This window comes from Cryptotermes secundus, unplaced genomic scaffold, assembly GCF_002891405.2.
Source record: "Cryptotermes secundus unplaced genomic scaffold, Csec_1.0 scaffold816, whole genome shotgun sequence".
In the NCBI taxonomy this organism is placed as follows: Eukaryota; Metazoa; Arthropoda; class Insecta; order Blattodea; family Kalotermitidae; genus Cryptotermes; species Cryptotermes secundus.
This window is the reverse complement of record NW_019724601.1, coordinates 2,129,995-2,153,221: the sequence shown is the minus strand read 5'-3', so window position 1 is coordinate 2,153,221 and position 23,227 is coordinate 2,129,995. Positions and strand designations below refer to the sequence as shown.

The 23,227-nt window shown below is 42.1% G+C and overlaps 1 protein-coding gene across 2 annotated transcripts in view; it reads left to right on the top strand.

Moving 5' to 3' along the window:
• The window catches only part of LOC111862506 (dipeptidase 1), a 214,131-nt gene that overhangs the window by 106,076 nt on the left and 84,828 nt on the right, over positions 1–23,227 (top strand). The gene's annotated exons all lie outside the window — the stretch shown is intronic.

Below are 23,227 nucleotides of genomic sequence, written 5' to 3'. Positions count from 1 at the left end.
TTTCATAATTAATTATATATTTAATATTAACTTCAGTGTTGTCATTGATGAAATCTATTGGCTTTATATTTAACACAATTTCCATGACTCGATTATATGTAGATTTTATATTTATGTGCTGATAAATATTTAAGCAATATTTCATGACCATTCAACGTTGTTCCAGCTTGTAGCACAGTGCCTCAACCAACTACGCTACCGCGAAACGTAATATTTAATAATAGCAATGATATGCATCAGTGAACATGAGAAGGATATATCAGTTCATAAATGGAAAGATGATACGAGCTCATGAAACAACATTTTGAATAAATAATTGTATTAAGAAAGTACTTGCATACGCTCAGTTGGTATAGCGATGTGTTACGGGATGGACGGCCGGGGTTCGATTCCCGATAGGGACAAAATTATTCTCCTCCGCAGCGTCCAGACCGGCACTGAGGCCCACTCAGCTTCCTATCCAATGGGTACCTGGGCTCTTTCCCTGGGAGTAAAGCGGTCCATCTAGTGCAGAGGTCAAGAATGGTGGAGCTATATCTTCACTCCCCGCTACGTCTTCATGGCCCTGGTACTCAGTTAATTAAGAGCAGGCACAACTTTGCCTTTATTAAGAATGAATAGTTCAGTCGGCAGAGAGAGCAGGTTACGGGCTGGAAGGCCAAGGAATAGGGCGGTCCTTTTAAGGACAGGGACAAAGTGTCCTTCTCTGCGTCCCTCGCAGCCTCGGACCAATGAGCGCGGGAGTTCACGCCCCGCTATTACAGCGAACAGAGCGTGAAGCTAGCCAGTTAACTCCACATAGTACCGAGGTCAAAAATGCATGGGGCTGGAACTCCACTCATTGATCTATCTATCTAGGTATCTATCGTATCTATCTATGGTTCTACAGAACTCGTGAACCTTGGCCGTTTTTTAAATTTATTAATCTTATACATAGAAGGTAGGACTCCTTGAACAGGGATCAGCCCGTCGCAAAACCGCTACCTTCATACAGAACAACACCAACAGAATAAACGCGTAAAGGCATCCATTCTTCGAGTGGGATTCGAACCCATGATCCCAGTGTTCGAGCGGACGAAGATGGCTCATGACTTATCGGCCAGTGTGTCGCCTTCATGATATTATGATTAATTAAGCACAGGGAATATTTTACCTTTATCTTAATTAAGAATTAACATTTTTGTCTTCTGATATGACATCATTTAGTTTGGCAAACAGGTACCTGTGTACCAGACTACATGGCGTCACGACTTAGAAGACCTTCGTCCTAATATTCAACTTCCTGAGGACGTCATGTCTCCCATATTAAGAATGATACTAATCTTGCGTCAGCCGGGTTGAACTGAAATATCTAGCTTCAGAATTGTCAATGTCATTACGCAATGTAGGGACCATAGCAACGAACCGGTGAGTGTTAACATGTTGCATGAGCGCATGTGATGTGGTAGGTCACGAACTAGCGAGTAGTCATTTTCTTCAGCGTATCGAGTCTATTCTGTGAATAATGACAACATTTTGATGTGTATATGTGGAAATGTAGTGTATTATAGAAAGACGACGATTTATTGAGCGTTGTTCGTGGGAGATGGCGTTAAATGTATCCTCGACGCATTATTAACAGCACGTAAGACTGGGGGGAAAGCAGGCGACTTTAACAGGAAGAAAACTTGTGTAACAAATTATGAGATTTTCTGCTGAATTCACAGAAGTTCTTCTATGTAAGTTAATAATTATTTAGGGCATTTGAATTTATTGCGGAAACTTTTTGCAAAGACGGACACACCATACTGTTGCGTCCTGTAGAGCTGGCTGCATAGATTCTTACCGAGGGGCAAGATAAAGTTATTTGAAAGTGAAGACAACAAACAGAAGTAAATCATATTTTTCCTTCTGTCAAAACACTTGAAATAATTATCTACCAGGAGAACAAAAAAAAAGAGAAAAGTTAAAGGAATATTTGTGTATGCGCGTTTCTTTGTTTATATGTTACACTTAACATTACATGCGTACCAACTTAGGGGAACTACAGCAAAGAAGACGTCAGCAATAAGTAAAGAAAAGTTTTGCCAGCAGTTGTTAGCAATGCTTCATAGTAACTTGACTGCACTTAAAGTCCCAACAACAGAATTCTTACTACCATAACAACAATTTCTAAAATGAAGGAGCATTACAATCCCACGAAACTTTAGACAAAGATGAATCTCTTAAGACAAGCCTGCATTCACAGAATGAAGAATGTTCATTTTTCGTATACCGTTTAATCAGAAGTTTTACAATTCACACAGCATGAACTGAAAACACTTAGTGAATTGCAGACCGAGCGGGCTGCTGTAGAAGTAAAGCTGCACGCTCCTTTTCGGGTATATCTCGATTTAAATCTCGACCGAAACTCTAGCCATAAAAACTGAGGATTTACGTTGTTTTCCTCAGTTCCTGCACACAAACAGCACTCCCTCGTCATTCTTAATTATTTCCAAGGTACAGGGTGTCCCAGGAGGAAAAGTCAGTATCCTGGGATGCCATAGTATCGGTCATTCTAAACAAAAACTGCAAATGTATATGTGTCCTATTCCGAACGGTTTCCGAGATACAGCTATTTCACTGTACAGACGAGCAACACTCCATGTCCTCACACGAGTTGCAAAGTGCACTGACGTTGATGGTGGAATTTTCGAAAATATATTATACTAGGTGAACTCTTGTGAACACGGTAATGAAACTTCGGGTTTCATAAAATGCTGGGAAATTCTTGAGTAGTTGCAGAATTCGCGGCTCCTCCAGAAGGGCTCAGCTCCATGAGTAAGTGAGTGAGTAAGTAAGTATCACACTAGATAAACTGTACCAACTTTGTCACTTGAACAATAAATGCCGGTATTAGAAACAGTACGTAGTATCTCTTTCTTATCAACAGTTTTGGAACTGCACAGTCAAATAGCTGTATCTCGGAAACCGTTCGGAATAGGACACATGTACACTTTTGCTTAGAGTGACCGATACTGTGACCTCCCAGAATACTGACCTTTGTTCCTGGAGTACTCTGTATAGTCTAGCTACTCATACCGTCGTAATGAATACCACAGGACTCCGAAAACCATATAAATTTTATCGGGGAACTGATCCCTACTTCCCTTTCATGTGACAAGGACCGCATAGAAAACGAAAAAAATAGGGGATACACACACACAGACAGCAAAATGGTCTCATAAGCCTAAAAAAATAACAGAGATGGACAGACAGACAGACGGATGCAGAGAAAGAAAGCAAGACGGTCTCATAAACCTATTTTTATTTTTTCAGAACATGAAAATTTGACTAAAAATCTATCCTTCTGCAGTTCGACGATATACCTACCGACACCGCCGTAAAGTAAATCAAGAAAGAGGGCTCTGTCTTCACGCGAGAGCTTACAAAACGCTGAATAAATTTAGAATAAAATACGGTCCTGCAATCTGCGCATAAGGATGCGCAACGATTTTCCTCAGTAGGTAAGGTAAAGTTGTCCCTGGGCTTAACTAATTAAGCACTACACCATGAGGACGTATGGAGGAGTGGATGTATAGATCCACATTTTCTTGACTTCGGCACTAGTTCGAGGTGATTGGTCAGCTTCACGCCCCGGCAGCTTTACCGCCGGGGAAAGAGTCCCCGGTACCCATTGGGTGGTCCCCAGAGCCGTTCTGGACGACATGGAGAAGTCCCCTACCGGGACTCGAACTCCAACTTCTCGGTCGTCGCTATACCGACTACAAGCGGTATCGAAAATGCTGAAATCATCACGTAAGTAACACTGAAACCGCTGAAGATCTGCAATCAGCTGACAAATGTGGGAACCGCGTCTTTTGCCCAGGGTTGTCTGGAATCAATTGCCTGTCCCCTCGCCCAGAGAGCAGTGTGTGCTCCGCTGTCGTGAATTAAACATGCACCGGTTGTCCCAAAATCAGAGTCACCATTATCCAGTTGCTTTGGGTGACAGCTTGTTTCTTACACTGCAGACCGGATAGCATATGATGCAACATATTTCTACAATGTTCGTTGCCAGGAAAAGACAATGTATAAGAAAAAGAGACAAAGAGAGGGAAGAAAGACGACATGAAACAGAATATGAGAGCTAAAAGGAAGAGGAGAGAAAGAAAGAAGCAGTAAAATGTAAAGTTATCCCTTTGCTTAACTAATTGAGTACTGTAAGATCTAAAAGTCTGTCACGATGGTTGCCATTAATATATTGTTGGACATTATCCATCATCTTGTCTATTCTTAAAACAACCCTCCTGTTTCTTTTGAAAACACGACGTTTCGGGGACTGGATTCTGTCCCCGTCCTCAGGTAAAACCTACTCAGTTGGGTCCAATAGACAGAGCTAGCCCGTGTCTCCGGAGACAGGGGGTAAGTAATTAAGTACTACTCCATGAAGGCGTATGGGGGAGTGGTTGTATAGATTTTCTTGACCTCTGTACTAGCTGGAGGTGGGTGATCAGTTTAACGCCCCTGCCGCTTTACCCCCAAGAAAGGGCAAACGGTACCAATTGGATAGGAGGCTGGGTGGGCCCAGAGCCGGTCTGGGCAACGTAGGGAAGAGAAAATTCTTGACCCTAACGAGACTCGAACTCCGACTGCTCGTTCATCCAGCCCATAATCTGTCGCTATACCGACTACGATATCCCGGCTCCTAAAGGAATGAAACAGTGGGTAAGGAAAATGGGTGAAGAAGGACAGAAGAGCGGAACAGTTGTGGGTTTATAACTAATGTAACCCTCTCCGTAATTCTGGGAATGACGGAATGCAATACAATACACTTCTTCCAGAGACTTACTGAAGGTACCTCAGCCAGTGAGGCGGAGAGTAGGCAAGCTGCAACACGCGCTTCACCGCAGCTGACCGAGTCACGTGCGAGGTGTAAGCAGTTGCTGCTGTCTTTACGGCTCCGGGGCGCGCAGAATCTGTGCGAGCACGTGACCAGGAATACCAAGGGCCCTGCTTCTCTTCCGTTTTTATGGAGCTCAGCCCATACTTTTACACATTGTTTTATTACGTCGTCACCCCGCCTACAAGAGATTCATAGCTTCTGTACATGGGCTACGATGAATATAAAATTCGAAATCCGGTCTTGAAAATTAATCCCACATCTGCAACCAAATTTCTCTGTTTACTTTTACACGGGGGGGGGGAATTTGAACCGGGAGGTTTATCTTTACTAGAAATACGAAAATATTTTCTGCGCAGTTCAGAACCCGCCAAGTGAACAAACACCTCTGGACTGTGAACAATTATATGGGATTCCTGAGTATTCATCTAGTGTACACTGTGCCGACTTTCTTTACACTTGGTTTTGTAATTGAAAGCCGGTCACAGGGTCACAGTGACCGCGCGGGAGGTCTAAGGCATGAACTGTCTTCGCTCGCTCGAACGCTGGGATCGTGGGTTTGAATCCCACTCGATGCATGGATGCCTGTTTGTGTTTATTGTGTGTTTGTGTTGTCCTGTGTGCAGGTAGCGACCTTGCGAAGGGCTGATCCTCCGAATAAGGAGTCCTACCGTCTGTGTATAGGATTAAAATACTGAATAAATATAGATAGGTACATTGTAAATGAGAATGTGTCACGTGATGAATTTCTGTATGTACCTGTCTTATATTCAGTTAGTTGTGGCCGACTGGATTTCTTAACGTAACAGTTGATCGTAGTTTTACTCAGTTTCTCTCAGTAAAATTTTCCCCGAAATTCTACCCAAAATATGGTAGTCATATTGGCCGTCATGGGACTGCAAAATCTCGCATTACTAATTTCGTTTGCTGTACATACTTCTCACGGCCCGTTTAGGAAGTTCCTCTGGCGACAAGAAACAAAGTTAAGGCCAGTAATTATCTAAGTTTGCTCCAACGCAGGGTCTGGCTGGCAGGGACACGAGCACAAGCAAACAACGCCTGCAGCTGTGGTCTGCAACCTACGGCCCGCATATCTCATCACACATCTCTTAAGAATAATTTACAACATACTTCTCTACATAATAAGACCTTAATAGTGCTTGGTGAGGTGGCGTCTGCGCATGCGTTGCCTGCAGGTAGCACTAATTCTGTATGTAGGTGGATCTACCAACGACAGTCCCTCACTGAGCGGTTTGGCGTAGTGGTAATCATCTAGACCCGTCCGGAAAGAAAACTGGGATAGTACCTCGATTAAGCCACGACAGTTTCCTTCCAAATCCTTTCCAATTCATCAACCTGTCATTTGACGCTGTATAATTTAAACATTGATAGTAAAGCTAAAGGTAAAACTACCCCTGTAACTGGCCGTGGAAGTCCATGTGGTTGTGAGACTTCGAGGCTCCCACATTTTCTAAACAATCGGCTCACAGATGGCGGTGAGGTTGTCAGCCTTACGCGCCGGCCGCGCTTTACCCCCAGGATGATTCCTGGTACTAATTTATGTTAGAGGCTGAGTCTACTCCAGGGCCATAGTGCTTCTAGCAGTGTCTGAACCATTAGTTTCATGAAATAATCCAAACCCTAGTAGCCGTCTGTTTCGTGGGAAAAGCTTTTCCAGGGGGGAAACACGAAAGCTGTGTTTCGCATTTTTTCATTACTGGATGGTATGAGTGGATTCTGAGTACACGGCGCGGAGCGTCTAGAATCTACAACCTAGGGGTCCGAGTTCGAGTCCCAATAGAGTCAAGAATTTTCGCTTCTCCTCGTCGTCCAGACCGGCTCTGGGATCCACCCTGCCTCCTATCCAATAGGTACCGGGGGCTCTTTCCTCAAAGATAAAGCGGCCAAGGCTTGAAGCTGACCACTCACCTCAAGCTAGTGCCTAGGTCAAGAAAATATGGATCTATACATTCACTTCTCCATACGTCTTCATGGCGTAGTGCTTAATTAGTTAAGCACAGTGACTTTACGTTATCTTACCTTTATGACTCTATACACTTATTGACGGATACCTCCCCATTGTGAGTTCGTTTCATTATGTTGTGCATATAACCAATGAACAGGATTGATCTGTTTGGTAAAGTTATATTTACAAAACACTGCCCTCCACTTTCAGCTGTTTTAGCTAATTATTGTATATTTAATATAGGGCGTTGATAGACATAACAAATTACCAGACTTTCCTAGTTTAACCGATTACATATTTCACATATGAAACTTCGACACATGTCCATTAATCAATGAAAATTACATTAGCGGTCAGCGAATGCACAATGAATTAATTACAAGACATCTGAAGGGGAAAATTTCGTGGTTGCAAGCCACATTAATGTTTCATCATCACGCGTAATTTGTGGTGTGTGGTATTTCATTTGGGTCATTACGTTAGTCTTATTAGGCGATGAAGATAACAAATTAAACGTTTGAGCCAATAACAGTTATTCGAGAGTCTAACTCTCTCGGCGGCGCCTATAACTATCGCTGTCTTCCGGGATATGACGCCGTACAGTCGGTACTGACACTTCAGAATGACTTGACTCTTTCTTTGAGTTACAAGAGCGTGGCGAGCGTATAAGAAAAACATCACGGGAGGATGTGACGCCGTGTTGTCTGGTAAAATATTTATTCACATTTCGAAGGAGCATATAACCTCCATCTTAGTGATGGAACAGAGATCCGAACGTAGAAAATAAAACTTTACGGAGGATGAGATGATGTATAGTCCAATTAACTTTCATCGACGTTTCGGAGGAATTTACTGTCTGCATGAGATGAAAAAATACAAGTCCCTATTCGTACTATTTTTCCGTCCTACACTTATACTTATGTCATCAAAATCTACTTTTGAAAACAGTAATTCATCTTTGTGTTCCATGCAAGAAAAGAAATGTCTTTAGTATAGCTGAGCCGGGCAAAGAATTCCCATACGTGATGAGGGTTAAGTATTGCTAGGAGGGAGGGCGTGTTCCCCCACTTCACCACCCTGGCCTACCTGCTGGCGCCACTCGTCTAATCTACAGAACGTGTTATCGTGCTGTTGTGTGTGAAAATGGTGATAGAGGAAGGGGGAAAGAGGGAGGGACTGTAGAAGGAGTGGAGAGCGATCCGTGATAGTTCTTGGCCTGCCCCCACTATACCAGAATGATCATTTTTTTAAGAAGGGCTGTGCTTCATGGAATTATTTTCATGTGACGATTAATTTTCGCTGCTGAAAATATTCAAAGTGTTATTAACTATAATTCGTATGGACAACTGGCAGAAAGTTGGTACCACTGCAACTCACAGAAGACTCGAACGTTATAAGCAGCGGGAGTATTTTATTTTAAACGAACGGAAGAATTGGTGTTGAAAGTAAGCGAGCATTATCAGTCTCCAGTCCAGTGCGAGTTAATTATGGTCGAATATTGTCATTTCATACGCGAATGTGTTCGACAGCTATCATTTGTCAGTTAACATACGATTATTGCTGTCGTTTGTCATCTGTTAATGTACATTTAACTGAGGTTAACGACTGTCGACTGCCATTGAAGATTATGGACTCTAGTTTTAACATTGCCTGTTCTTGATGACTGTCAATTGTCGTTTTATATTTTATTGCTTGTGACGACTCATAATTGTTGTTTAGCGTTTGTTTGTTGACGACTATAGACTGTCAAATCATATTTGATTGTGAGTGACTGTTGCCGATCGTAGTTTTGCATTTGTTTGTTGGCAATCGATTGTCAAATCGCATTCGATTATGAGTGACTGTTGCCGATAATAGCTTTACATTTGTTTGTTGATGACTATCGATTGTCAAATCGCATTCGATTGTGAGTGACTGTTGCCGATAATAGTTTTACATTTGTTTGTTGATGACTGTCGATTGTCAAATCACATTTGATTGTGAGTGGACTGTTATCAATTGTATAATATTTAATTGCTTGAGATTTTTGTCGAACATTAAACTTGCTTTATTTCAGGATTAAGAATTATTTATAGGATAAGTTAAACCCTATATTTGATGACTTTCATAAACAGACAATTTATGTGATCAGACGCCATACTGAGAACAGCGTCACTGAGTTATATAACTATTAATTTAATAGCTATAATTCGTACTCGCTTTTAAATAAAGAGTGTAGCAAGCCCTGTTCAGAATATATTTTTGCGTTAGTGTGAAGCCTCTTGAAAATAAATCAGAGTTATAGCACTTTATACATTGCAGAACTATTATGCCCATAGCGCTGTACATTCCTTACTGTGGAACCGTTTTTACCCAATACAGTGAAAGGGTTAAAGGAATTTACGTCATTCTACAGATAAACAAAAGTGTAGTAGCATATAAACGTATATAAAAACGATACATTATATTCTTCGTCTGTGAACATAAATAGTACTTTCAGGCTTTAACTCTGCAGAGATTTAAATAATTACAGCTTTTCATGAAGTATTATGAAAGCTGAACTTCAACACAAAATTGTTATAAAATACAAATTCTATGATTTTATTAAATCCCTTTTCAAGAGCGCTGTGTGTGATACTAATATTTACATACGTTTCGGGCTGTGCTTTTAAAACAATGCACTTATTATTCTCCTTATCCTATTATAAACTGGATGCGGATGAAATTAACGGCCATGCGATGCATTTTTAGTTTCGTTGTAATAATAAGTATGAAACAATAAATTTTACATTTCAGAGTTTGCTTCCAGTCTAAATTAATGGCTCCCAAGTTGCACATGGTACCCCATTCCCCGAATCCTGTTGCAGTGCAAACTATTCTTGTTTTCTCACTCCCCTACCAACTCATTTCGAAACCACCCCATCCTACTAACCCCACTACCCCGACTTCCTTTAACCCTTTAAGGCATAATAGTAACTACACTCACCTCCTGATTTAATAATTTTAAGAAATCTCTATTTTTCCAACACAGAGTATTCATCCGAACCGGGGTAGCTCAGTCGGTATAGAGACTCTCACTACAGGTTGGATGGCCGAGGATTCGGAGTTCGAACTCCGGTAGGGTCGAGGAATTTCTATTCTCCACGGTGTCCAGACCGGCTCTGGCACACCCAGACCTATATCCAATGGATATCAGGGGTTATATGTTAATCCGTTCGGTGATACCATGTATGGTACATATTTGCCAAAATTTCGGAGTATCCTGATGCCTCCATCTTCAGGCAAACAACAAGTATCTCCGAAAGTTTTGTAAATTTATTGCAGAATGAACGGCGCTACATACCAGAAGAGGGTAAAGGTAAAGTAAAAACAGATGTCCCTGCGCTGTTAATTAAGCATCACGCCATTAAGACGTATGGGGAAAGTGGAGGTATATCTCCATTAATCTTAACCAGGAACTTGATGGCGGTGAGTGGTCAGCTTAAAGCGCCGGCCATTTTACTCCCCCTTCCAGGAAAAGGCCTCGATATAGGAGAACCGGTGGACCCCAAAGAATGATAGTGAGGAAGGAAGGAAGGAAGGAACGGAAGAAGAAAAATAGAGAAGGAAGGAAATAAGAAAAAAATAAAAGGATATAAGAAGATAAATTTAAGAGCAAGATAACAAATTAAAGGGAAATGAAATAATAGAAAGAAACATCAAAGGAAGGAGAAATACAAAAATGAAAGGACGGAATAAAGGAAGTAAAGAAGAGGGTGTATTTTAGAGAGATCAAAGGAAGAGATACTTAACTTTCCATGAAGGGCGAACTGTCATGCCCATGTCAGATGAAGCTGGGACCAGTAATGTGAGTACCCCTGGACGTGGAAGAAGTCAGCCATTAGTGTCAATAAAAGTGTTTCCATGACGACAGAGGTTGGGGCGGGCCGCTGAGGATCTAGCTCCCTCCACTGGGCTCCTTTCTTTCAGCTCTCACGAAGCTGTTAGCACCAGAAGACGAAACTTTCTGACTAATTACAACGCCATCTATTTCCGTTTTAACTGACTCCGTCCGGAAGTTGGGCCCGACCTAATCATACTCCCCCACGTGTTCGCTGATACTTGAGGTGCAAGGTACTCATGGAAGTGAATAAAATTAGGAAATTCTGGGATATGACAACATGTAGTATAAATTTTTGTGAGGGAGTTGCGAGCGACCATCTTTGGATGGAAAAAGCAGGCCACCTCCAGAATGCTATCGTGACGTATATTACACTGTTGCCCCCCCCCCCCATCATATGGAGGAATTTAAAAGAACTATGAAAAAAAAAGAGATATAGAGTAAACCCTCGTTAATCCGGTTACTAGTCAGAGGAGGGACGAATACCTTGTACAAACTTTTAGTCGGAAAACGTAAAAGGAAATTCCCACATAAAGACAGAAGCGGATGAGGGATATCACATTAACAACGATTTTAAGGAAACAATGTGTGAATATGGACTCAACTAGTCTGTCTTTGAATAGGACTCGGTGGCAGGCTTTTGTGAACACGGTAACGAATCTTAAAGTCTCATAAAAGACAAGTAATATATTGACCCACCAAGTTATTCTGTGCCTAAAACATTTCTGCTTATACGTCACAGCTCGAGTAGGCAACCTTACGGAAAAAAAAAATTCCCTGTGTCCAACGAGATAACCGGTATGGTGATTTTGCTCCCACTATATGTTGAAAATAGAGTGTATTTCCTGTCTAATGAAAAAGTAGAGAACCTCGTCCCTATCTGATGAAGATGTGTCCAATATTTTGTGAGACACAGCATATCTTTTGAGGATCAGCCACGCCCTGTGATGCCTGATGTTTCTTCATTTGTCTTTGTGCTTAATTAATTAAGGACCACGCCATAAAAACATGAGGCAGTGGAGGTTTAGCTCCACAGTTCTCTACCTCGACACTAGATAGAAATTAATAGTCAGCTTCACGTCCCGGCCGCTTTATTCCTGGAGAAACAGCCTCCGGTACCCATTGGATAGTCTGGGTGGGCCTCGGAACCGATTTGGACGCTGTAGAGAATAGAGAAACTTGCCTGTTGGAAATCGAACCCCAGTCCTCCTACCCGTAGCCCGTCTCTATACATACTGAGCTATCCCGGCTCTTGGTGTCTAATATATCTATTGAAGAATAATGTTAAACTCAATGCGAGGAATAAGCACTAATCCGTTAGTCCATTTCTCTAACCTTATATTTAATCACTCGGTACTTGGAACCCAACCACTGAACCAGCCAACCATTGAACCACCCAACCGTTCCCTTGATTGCCGAGCTGGTCTCCTGTCGCATGAGTTTCAAATCCGATTCCAATGAAGTTTCATGTCTAACGGAGGACGGATCACACTTAATCACATTTCCCAATATCACTATATATTTCTGCTCCGTGCTGTGTGCCACTGAACTGCTTTCCCTGGGGTTTATAGTAGCTTATATATCAGGGAGCCAGGTGCGAAAAAAAACATGGGAAATAAATACTACAGCTAAGCCTATGGGCAAGGGAGCAGTGGAAAGGGGTGATTGACGAGGGGTGAAATATAAAAGTGACTCCTGTATCTATTGATTTTATTTAAAGTGACAGTGTAACAGCTATTCAGAATTCAAAGGCGGAGTCCTGTCATGTGTTATATAAGCTTCCGTATTATTAACTTCCCCAGCTTTGTCCAATATTCCTTTATACTCCTGTATGTTAACGAATGATACGTTGAGACGCCGTTTAACGCCATTTCACATGAATAACACAACATATATTCATAATCTGTACCCTTTATACAATATATTACAATATTTTCAATACTCGCAGAATCGACACGATACACTGAAGTAAAAGACTGCTAGTTCATGCAGAATGTTAATGCTCGACAATCCGTTGCTATAATAACGTGAAACTGTGTAGTGCCGGAGATAAATCTCGTGCTTATAAAGCTCTAAGATAGAGGGAGAGATATTTACAGATGTCAGTTTCATGTATAATGTTATTGCAACAGAGAGAAACGTGAGGAAATGTGTGTTACTGATGTAAAACTAATTAAGATAAGAGGTTAATCTCTCATTCGGTTTATAAATTCCTGGAATTTATGGGACATAAATTTACGTTACCTTTCCCCCGAATCAGACTCATCCTTCTACACCGTTTATTTCTTTATAATCCGTTTTAATATTATCGCCCATATGTTATTTCTCTCCGGCATTCCTTGTCCTTAAGTCTTTCTAACTGAACCTGAGTATCGAATAAATTGGCTCAACTGGTAATGCAATGGACATGCATTTGAGAGGTTCCTGGTTTGAATCTAGTCTAAACACTGACATTTCTGAATAAAGTTTTCGAGGTTTTTTCAGTTCGTCCAGGTAAATTAACTGATTATTCGACGCTGTATAGTCTAGATACTGAAACGTCGTTAAATAACCAACAAAAATAAAAAAAGAAATGGAAAGAGGTATAAGAAAGTAAAAAAATGAAGAATATTCAATAAGTAGTTCTAAAGAAGGAACAGCCCAAACACTGACAACGTGGATTCGAATCCCACTCGAGGCATGGATGTTTGTATGCGTTTATTCTGTGTTTGTGTTGTTCTGTGTGTAGGTAGAGGGTTTGCTGCAGGGCTGATCCCCCGTGCAAGGATTCCTACCGACTGTTAGCAAGGCTCATAATTTCATAATTAATTCTGAATTGAAGCAGGCCACAAGCCTAATCCGTTAAGGCAGGGGAAGAAGGAAGAATAAACAAGTTAGGATATGTATGCAGAACTTAATAGTTCTGGGTTACCATTGCAATGCATTTCTATTACAGTCTCGGAAATAGCGGCACTTATCAGAAGGGCGTGATCATGATCATAGGTCAATTTGCATGCTCTTTAATTTTTCTCTGTAATGTTTGCTCGAAATGTTTCCACCCAAAGAATAAGCTACGTTCAAGATCCAAGCTGAAACCGGATAATGATATTCAAGTAAACAAACATACAAAGAAAAACAAAATCCATGGCCTGTAGTCCGCAAACGAACTATACCGACCGAGCGACTGCCGCTTGTCAAAGAAGTTAGTGCCAACTTTAGCGGATAGAGGGTGTCACGTGGTCAGCGCAACGGATCCCCACGGCAGTTAATCTCGGTTTTCTAGACCGGAGCCGCTACTGCCTTGAAATAGTTCCTCAATTATTCTCACGAGGCTGAATGGACCCCGTTGCAGACCCATTACTAAGAAAATCTGGTAGCTCCGGGAATCGAACCCGGGACCTCTGGATGTGTAGCCAGGAACTCTGACTACTAGACCACAGAGGCGGTCCCTTCACTTTCCTATCTCTCCTGTTACATACTGTATACAGGACAGGTATTGTTTCTGAACAGCCGTGTGTCAGCGGGGGTTACAGCCCTGACGGTAAGAAAATTGCTACCCCCAGGTCGATGTAAGCTGGGATCACAGTCGAGGCTGTAAATATCTGTTAGCGGTCCAGCACACAACTGACCCTGCCTCTCTTGAGGCCCGATGCAACGGATCGAACTGCGGTCGTAAGACGGGAGGCATTTCCCCTGCAAGACAAAGCAGTGGAGATATACAGTGGCATTCCCTCCAGAATATCCTTGTTCTCTTTCTGTAATATCTGGACGAATTTGATATTCCTTTAGTGAGATATTTTCGAAGAGACTATTAGATTACACAACGTCGGATAGTACGGTTGTACCTGTGCTGAACTGATAATGCTGCACGCCATAAAGACGTATGGGGGAGTAGGTACATAGATCCACCTATTCTTGACCTCGACACTGGATGGAGATGAGTGGTCAATTTCACACGTTGGCCACTTCACCCGCAAAAAAAAAATGCCCCCGGTACACACTGGGTAGGAGGCTGTGTGGGCCCCAGAATCAGTTTGGACGACGTGGAGGAAAGAAAAATTTTGCCCTTACCGGGACTCGAAATCTGTAGCCAGTCGCTGTACAGGCTCCCAGTCGCATATTGTGGTGATACAAACACAGTGAACTGTTTTAATAATGACCATGATAAAATGGGTTTCGGATATAGCGGACAAGTTCTGGCTGTGTGAAACTGTGAATTTTTAGAGAAGGTGAGACACTGCGAAGCTTGCGCAGTTTATAGTGACTAGCTACGGGCTGGACGACCAAGGGGTCGGAGTTCGAGTTCCGGTAGGGACAAGAATTTTCTATTTTCCATGTCATACAGACCAGCTCTGGGACCCACCCAGCCTCCTATTCAATGAGTACCGGGGGTAAAGCGGCCGGGGGTGAAGCCGACCACTCACCTCCAACTAGTGCCGGCGTCAAAAAAACGTAGATCTATACATCCACTCCCCCATACACCCGGAGGCTTCGTAACAGTCAATTTTCCGGAGCGAGATTGTTAGCCCCGAGCCCAACATCGAACCTAAAGGACTAAGGACTCCATTTCGACTGGCCCCTACATTTTTACGTGTCCGGTACGGGTGACCCTACCAGAAGCTTACACTCCCGCCAGCATAGCTCTCAACGTCATTGTGGCGCCACATCTCCTCTCCACGATCAGGCGGTAGTTCATTTTCGTGCACGGTATATAAACCGACGGAGACTGGGTTGGGGATCATATTGGAAAATCGTGCCCTTTAAGTGAAGTAAGTTTGGATTTTATATTGTTACTTGAAGCTGCAGACAAGGGCTTTAATTTGACTGCCCTGCAGGTAAGGCTGAAACCTGTATAAAGCAGACGTTCAAAGAGAACTTCATAATCATATATTCTCCTGTTTCATGTGCGCGTAACGCCATAATAGAAGCGCGGTGTGGATGTCACACAGAACTCAACTTTCAGGAGAAACATCCCCGTTACGATGGAGTTAATAAGTTACTACCAACTAGATTCTAAAGGGTTCTGGCGATGGCGGATGACACACAGAATTACTGGGTTTTTGGACTTTTTCCATCGTCCGAAATTATGGGTAATAGAGGACATGACGTTTCGGAAACTTGATCTGTTTCCGTCTTCAGGTGAGAAAGGAAGCTATTACTAAGGGTCCCAACTGGGCAGGTGTCTTCCTTTCTCACCTGAAGACGGAAATAGATCTAGTTTCCGAAACGTCATGTACTCTTTTTCTTTTTATTGGCGCTACAGCCCCAGTGGGCCTAGGCCTACCTCCATGAACTCCGTTCACTTCGGTTTTTCTAGATCTTACACATTCGGTAGGACTCCTTAGGCGGGTGATCAGCTCGTCGCAAGGCCTCTACCTGTAGATAAACACAGCAAAACGCGCACAAACATCCATGCCCTCAGTAGGATTCGAACCCACGATCCCGGTTTCCAAGCGAGCTAAGACAGTGCATGCCTTAGACCGCTCGGCTACCGTGACCGGCGTCGTGACCTCTATTAGCTAGAATTCTGGACGATGGAAAAAGTCCAAAAACCCAGAAATTCTCACTACCAACTGTGATATTCATACCGTGTCGCTGTTTTTTTTTTTCGACTGTTTCATATGAAACATACACGTATATTTATCACTGGCAAGAAGTGAGTGCAAATCCAGTTATACAGGTCACATGATTTAATTTTAATTTCACCAGGAAAATTTAATTTTGTTCTGATCTAAAACTGAAAATTTGTATCCATAATTAACGTTATGCGTGTGTGTTCAGATGAATTTGCATTATTTGGCGTAACATCACATAAATTAAATCATTCTTTTTAAACTTCATTTCGTTCCACTTAGTTCTAATTATCCGTAACAACAACAAAAATTTTAAAATGGTGGGGGCAGAAGCTGAATTTTAGATCACCAAAGTGCGCTCAAATTTAACGCTGTTTAACGCACATAACTGGAAAAGCATTTTTTTTTCATTCATTGAAACGATTGATGAAATGTTGTAATTTTAACTTATATTACGAGGTTAACTGCAATTGTTATTTAATTTCAATTCAGTTATAAATGCATCATTTGTTATCGACATGCACAGTAAGAATTACTTCTGTCAGCTTTTGAATGTTCATGAAGTTAACCTCTCATCCGCTATGGATCCAGATTTATATTGGAAATATATAAACTGTCAGGCATTGAGTAAATTCGGACAGAACTAATCCAGGCACATACTGAAACGTTACTTACTCAGGTCAGTGAACTCATAAGATCTATTTGGAATAAGGAATAATTGTCTCAGGGGTTGTACGCGTCTATTTTTAGTCATAACGGACTAAAGGACAGGATGTCCGTTATCGTCGATGTCCGATATAACCAATTGTCGGTGTTTTCACGGAAGTACACCACAGGATAACCAACCAATACACGCAAAAAAATGGAGAAACTAACAAAGTGATTACATAAAGGTCTTATATTGTTTTTTTTACCGCCTCTGTGGTCTAGTGGACAGAGTTCCTGCCTACAGATCCCGAGGTACCGGGTTCGATTTCCGGCGCTACCACATTTTCTGAGAAGTAGTGGGTCTGGAACGGGGTCAACTCAGCCTCATGAGGATAATTGAGGAGCTACTTGAATGGAAAAATAGCGGCTCCGGTCTAGAAAACTGAAATTAACGGCCGTGGGGATTCGTTGCGCTGACCACGCGACACCCTCTATCCGCTAAATTTGGCACTAAATTCGCCGACAAGCGGCGCTCGCTCTGTCGGTATAGTTCGCTTGTGGAGTACAGGCCACGAAGTTTTTAATGTTGTTTTCTTGATATTTTTAAAAGTTTTCCACCTCAAAACATTGTGTCTCAGCGTCTCAAAAATTCCACGACTATACGCAGGCAGATATTAATGTTCGTTACATCAGGGTGCGTCATAACGAGGGTTTACTCTACTTACAAGAAGGATATAAAAGCCGATCACGTTGGCAGCGCCGTCTAAGACATTAACTCTCTTCGCCATCCTAAACACTGAAATCGTGGGTTCGAATTCCACTTGAGGCATGGATGTCTGTGTTTGTGTTATCCTGTGTGTAAGTTGCGGCCTTACGACGGGCCGATCGCTTGTCCAAGGAGTCCTACCGGCTGTGTAAAAAAAGATTACGAAACTTAAGAAGATGCCAGGGCCCAACAAATGACTGTAGTACTATTGATGAATGGATGAATGAATTAATGAATGAATGAAAGGAGATAAAATAACTTTAGTAATTTTCGACAGATATTATGGTTAAAAACATCAAACAAGATTCTATCCACAGTTCTTATCTCAAAGTTAAATCAACGTTGTTTTCTTTTTTTCCTTGGCACTACAGCCCCAGTGGGCCTAGGTCTACCTCCATGAACTTCTCCGTTCACTTCGGTTTTTCTAGATCTTACACATTCGGTAGGACTCCTTGGGCGGGTGATCAGCTCGTTTCAAGGCCTCTACCTGTACATAAACACAGAAAAACGCACACACACAAACTAAACATCCATGCCCTGAGTGGGATTCGAACCCACGATCCCGGTTTCCAAGATAGTACATGCCTTAGATCGCTCGGCTACCGTGACCGGCAAATCAATGTTTAGACAAAATTAAAAGGACTCATCAATTTGGATTCCGAAATAATAGATCAACTTCTAATTACAATTCGTCAAATACTGTAGAAAAAATTGGAGTACAGTGAGACAGTGCACCAGCAATTCGTAAACAACAAAAAAGCCTATGATATAATTAGGAGGGAAGTATTGTACAGTATTCTCATTGAGCTTGGTATTTCCATGACACTCCCTGGGCTAATTAGAAAGTATTATATATAAATTAAAATTGCAGTAATATACACATCCATGTTAGATGGGTCTCTTGTCCCCACGTCATGCGGACGGTAGCTTCAAATATATTGAAAGTTCATCCGCGGACAGCCGACAAGTTGTGGTCCTCCAGATTGGAGTTTTGGCGTGGTGCTAGTAACTCCTAACATTAAAAAATAAGTTTGTTACGAAATGTCAAAAAGGGTTTCGGACTTGAACGGATTCTTTGGATATGGGATCATTGGAGGGCTCTTGTGACCACGGTAATGAACTTACGGGTTCCATAAACTATTGAAATGTTCCTGAGTGGCTGCACAACTGGCGGCTTCTCAATAAGGGTTCAGCTCAGTCAAGTTATTTAGTTACTAAGGTCCACATAGGTAAATTGTAGTTCAATAATTTTCCCTTTCACGGTGGTTTTAAACAAGGAGATGCTTTATCGTCGTTGCTTTTCAACTTTCTTGTTTATCTGTTACTTTTTAAAGGAAATGTATAGTTTTATATTTTAACAATTAAAATTGTAAAGCAACCCGAACGAGAAAAACTTATAAATCACTGATCTGAATCCGTATCGATAAACAATCCAATATAATGATTGCCTGATGATGATCCGAGAGGGTCGAAACATGTAACAGTATTTCCACACAGTAGACGAATGCAAATACAGTAACGCTGATTTGTTTATTATATAATTGTTGTATTTACTTCTACATGAATAAACACATAGCATAATGCATACAATAAAGATTCCTACATTTCTTTCTTTTTCCTTCCTGTCTCCTATCTCTTCTTTATTCTTCCATTCCTCTTCCGCTTCCTTCTTATTTCCATCTTCCATTATCGGTCTATTCAATTCCCCTTGTGTTTTACAATTAGATGTCTATTTAAGGTCTTCTTTGTTTCTTCCATTCCTTTCGGTTGCCTCCCCCCACACTAACCCTGCCCCCTCTGCTTTACTGTCATATTCCTCGCCCTTCTTTTCCCTCATGGCAATTATCGTGACATTTACAGCTAAGGCACGTGGTTACTCTTCTCTCTCCGTTTTCCATACGTTATCAATTTGACGTATCCATTTTTTTAAGCTCTTTTGTTTCTTCCCATCAGTGCAACTCGTGTACTTCTCTCTGTGTATCCCTCCGCGGCAGACGGCTGCCGCTTTTGGCATGAAATTTGTCAGTGAAGACAGTGATTAATATTCTTGCCGTTGTTCATCCCTCTATCCACCCCCTTCAACTTACCACCCTGTCTGTCGGTCTTGTCCTCTTAACACTTTTACTAACATCTACAACCCTCTTTCCCACCATAAACTCAGATATCAGCAGGGCTTATTTGATCTTTTAAAGTTAAAAGCTTTTAAATCCGTGTAGTGACTGACTGGACTTAACTGTCGTCAGCGCTGAACATTAAACACCCCTCCAGGATTTATACTTTATCAAAACATTCATCTCAAGAACATCGTTTCTGACGTAATGATGAAAAAGATTGGCATCATTTCGGATCGAAGTGACGCGGAGAATATTTTAACTGTCTGAACACAAGAAGCAGACGGGAGAATTGCGAGAAAAAATTGAAAAGAATTCATAAACTCAATTCAGTGTGGGAACGAGCCTGCGGTATATTCATGTACTTATGTGGGCCACTATTGCGTCATTTGGAAGTTACTATAGTCTTCTGTTTGCTTGTTATACAGAGTGATTCTTAATTACTGTCGGTATTTCCGGGGCCTATAATTTTCAAACCGGAAGAGATAGAATAAAATTGCTGACGGAATATGAAAGTGTAACTGAAAAAGTTATAAATTATAGAATAATTCTGAAGAATACCGAATAATTTCAACATATATATTTTTTTGTTTGAAAATGATAGGTCACGGAAACCCCGACAACAATTAGATAATCACCCTGTATGTCCTGCTGTGCATGTGATACTTAAAATTTCTTTACCGTCATACAGAACGTAGGTTTGATTGTTGTGTGTTAAAACAATTGAGATCAAGTGAAAATACTAAGTCAGTGCGTCTCAGAGTTCCCCTCTCGCCTGATGACGGAAACAGATCCAGTTTCCGAAACGTCGTGTTTTGAAAGGTCCGGTAATTGAGATCAGCTCTTTCTAACGGGCCAAACTGAGTATGTGTGTTCTCCCTCTTACCTGAGGACGGAAAGAGGTCCGGTTTCTGAAATGACATCTTTTTATTCTCTGGAATACCGGACGATGGAAAAAGTCCCCAGAACCTAGTAATTCTGTGCGCTATGCACCATCGTCAGAACGCTTTAGAATCTACAGAGAAAGGAGTTACATAAACCACAGAATAAAGTACGGCATGCCGTAGGACACATTTCTCACAGGCTTATAGCGCCTTTGCCATATTTATTCCGAAATATAAAACCACCAACAAATAATTCATTGCGTCAGAAAAGAAGCCAAGTTCAGAAAATCCGTGTGTACTTATCCCAAACTCAAGTTTCCTCTTTCCCCAGGCCCTGCATCCAGAGCTTACAGCCCTAAACCAACAGCTGTGAGAGCCCATGAAAAAAATTTGAATTCGACTGTATCTCTCTACTTCACATTACTATCTCCCCTCCCCCTCCTACGTTTATTCTTTGAGGATTTGGGAGAGAGTGGCTGACCGGAAAGGATATTAGGCGTCTTGCCAACCCCCTCCCCCCATCAAGGTGATTCCTCTCGACAGGGAAGCCACTTGTAAGACGTGAAGTTGTGCAGCAGGGCAAACAGGAAGCAAGAGACCGCAAAGAGGACACGCAAAACATGGATAGAATCTCTACCACAGATCCGAGATGTGGAGGATCTAGCAAGTCCAAATTGTGTTCGTGTGCAAGTAACTAATTCCTTGCGGCTGAGTCCTTCTTGAGAAGCCAACAGTCGCTAAGACAGATATCCGAAATATTTTATAGAACCCGAAGGTTCGTTACCGTGTCCACAACAGCCCGCCGCCGGTCCCTGTTCTCAGCCACATGACTCCAGACCACATACTCCATCTTATTTCTGTAAAAACCAAGTAAGTATTTTCTTCCCATCTACGTCTAGGTCTTCCTAGTTGTCTCTTCCCTTTAGGTTTTCCCACCAAAACCCTGTAAATAGGATGGGGTGGTATGGACCGGGCTGATCTGGTTGAAGATAGGGACCAGTGGAGTAGATACATGTACAAAACTGCATAATGAGGAGCTTCAAAACTTGTACTCTTCGTCAAGTATAATTAGAATGATCAAGTCAAGGAGGATGAGATGGGCAGGGCATGTAACACGAATGGAGAAGAGGAATGCATATAGGATACTGGTGGGAAAGCCGGAAGGAAGGAGACCGCTGGGAAGACCAAGACGTCGGTGGGTAGACATTATTAAAATGGATCCTAAAGAGATAGGATGGGATGGTATAGATTGGCTTCATCTGGCTCAGGATAGGGACCAGTGGTGGGCTTTTGTGAATACGGTACTGAACCTTCGGATTCTATAAAATGCTGGGAAGCTCATGAGTGGCTGCACAATTGGCAGCTTCTCTAGAAAGGTTCTGCTCCAAGAGTGAGTTAGAATACATGTACATCTCTCTAAAAAGGGCAGGTAATTCAATTACACATGTCAGATTTCATAACTTTAGAGCTCATAGTTGCTTAGAAAAACGCATCTATCTCTGGCTCTAAATCCCTTTGTTGTATCTGAGCCCCTTCTACAATTTCTTAAACTTGCGCACAATCGGTAGAACTCCTTGGTCGGGGGATCAGCCCGTCCCAAGTCCGCTACATACACACAGATCAACACAAACACAGAATAAACATACACAGAAATCCATTCTTTGAGTTTGATTCGAACCCACGACCCGAGTGTTCGAGCGGGCGAGGACAGTTCATGCCTTAGACCGCACTGCCACTGTGACCAGCAGAAAACGCATACTAAATCATTAATACTAACACTGCTAACAGATTTTAGCGCCTCCCCTTCTAGGGTAACTATGGGTAATTCCAGTCTTCTCCCTTGCGTTGGGTCCTTCCATCTCTTTCTGTATTCCACTTAACAGCTGCGGCGCTGTGCTTGCCTGCTTACACGTCATCCGTTAGGCATCTGGTTCCGACTGCGTTTAATTTCCTGCAGACTTCCACTTAATCAATTTCAAACGCCTTTCCCCCAAATTTCAGAAATAAACCGAATTTTCTAACAACTTTACATCAGTCATAACAATCGCTAACATCTCTGCACAACACTTAATTGAGAGCAAGTACAGACTTATATATTCGTAAAGGAGGCACATAGGGTTGTGAGACGTCGAGGCCCCCACATTTTCTAGACAATCGACTCATAGATGGCGGTAAGATTATCAGCCTTACGCGCCGGCCGCCCTTTACTCTTAGGAAGATTCCTGGTACACATTTCTGTTAGAGGCTGAGTTAACCCCAGAGCCATAATGCGGCTGGAAGGATCAGGTAAATTAAAAAAAAAATCCACCTCATCGGGACTCAAACCCGCGACCTTCCTCCTTGTAGCATAGTGCCTCAACCAACTACGCTACCGCGTACTCTTTGAACGCTGTAAAAAGAGAAAAATCTTGTCTCTGCCGGGAAACGAACCCCGATCATCCAGCACGTGACCCGTCGCAATACCTACAATAATAATAATAACAGTATCCAGGGTATCGGTCTGTGTAGGCTCTACGCTACGGACTGAGTGACGGACGAACTGAAGCTAATTCCCGATAGGGGAGAGACAATATTCTCCTC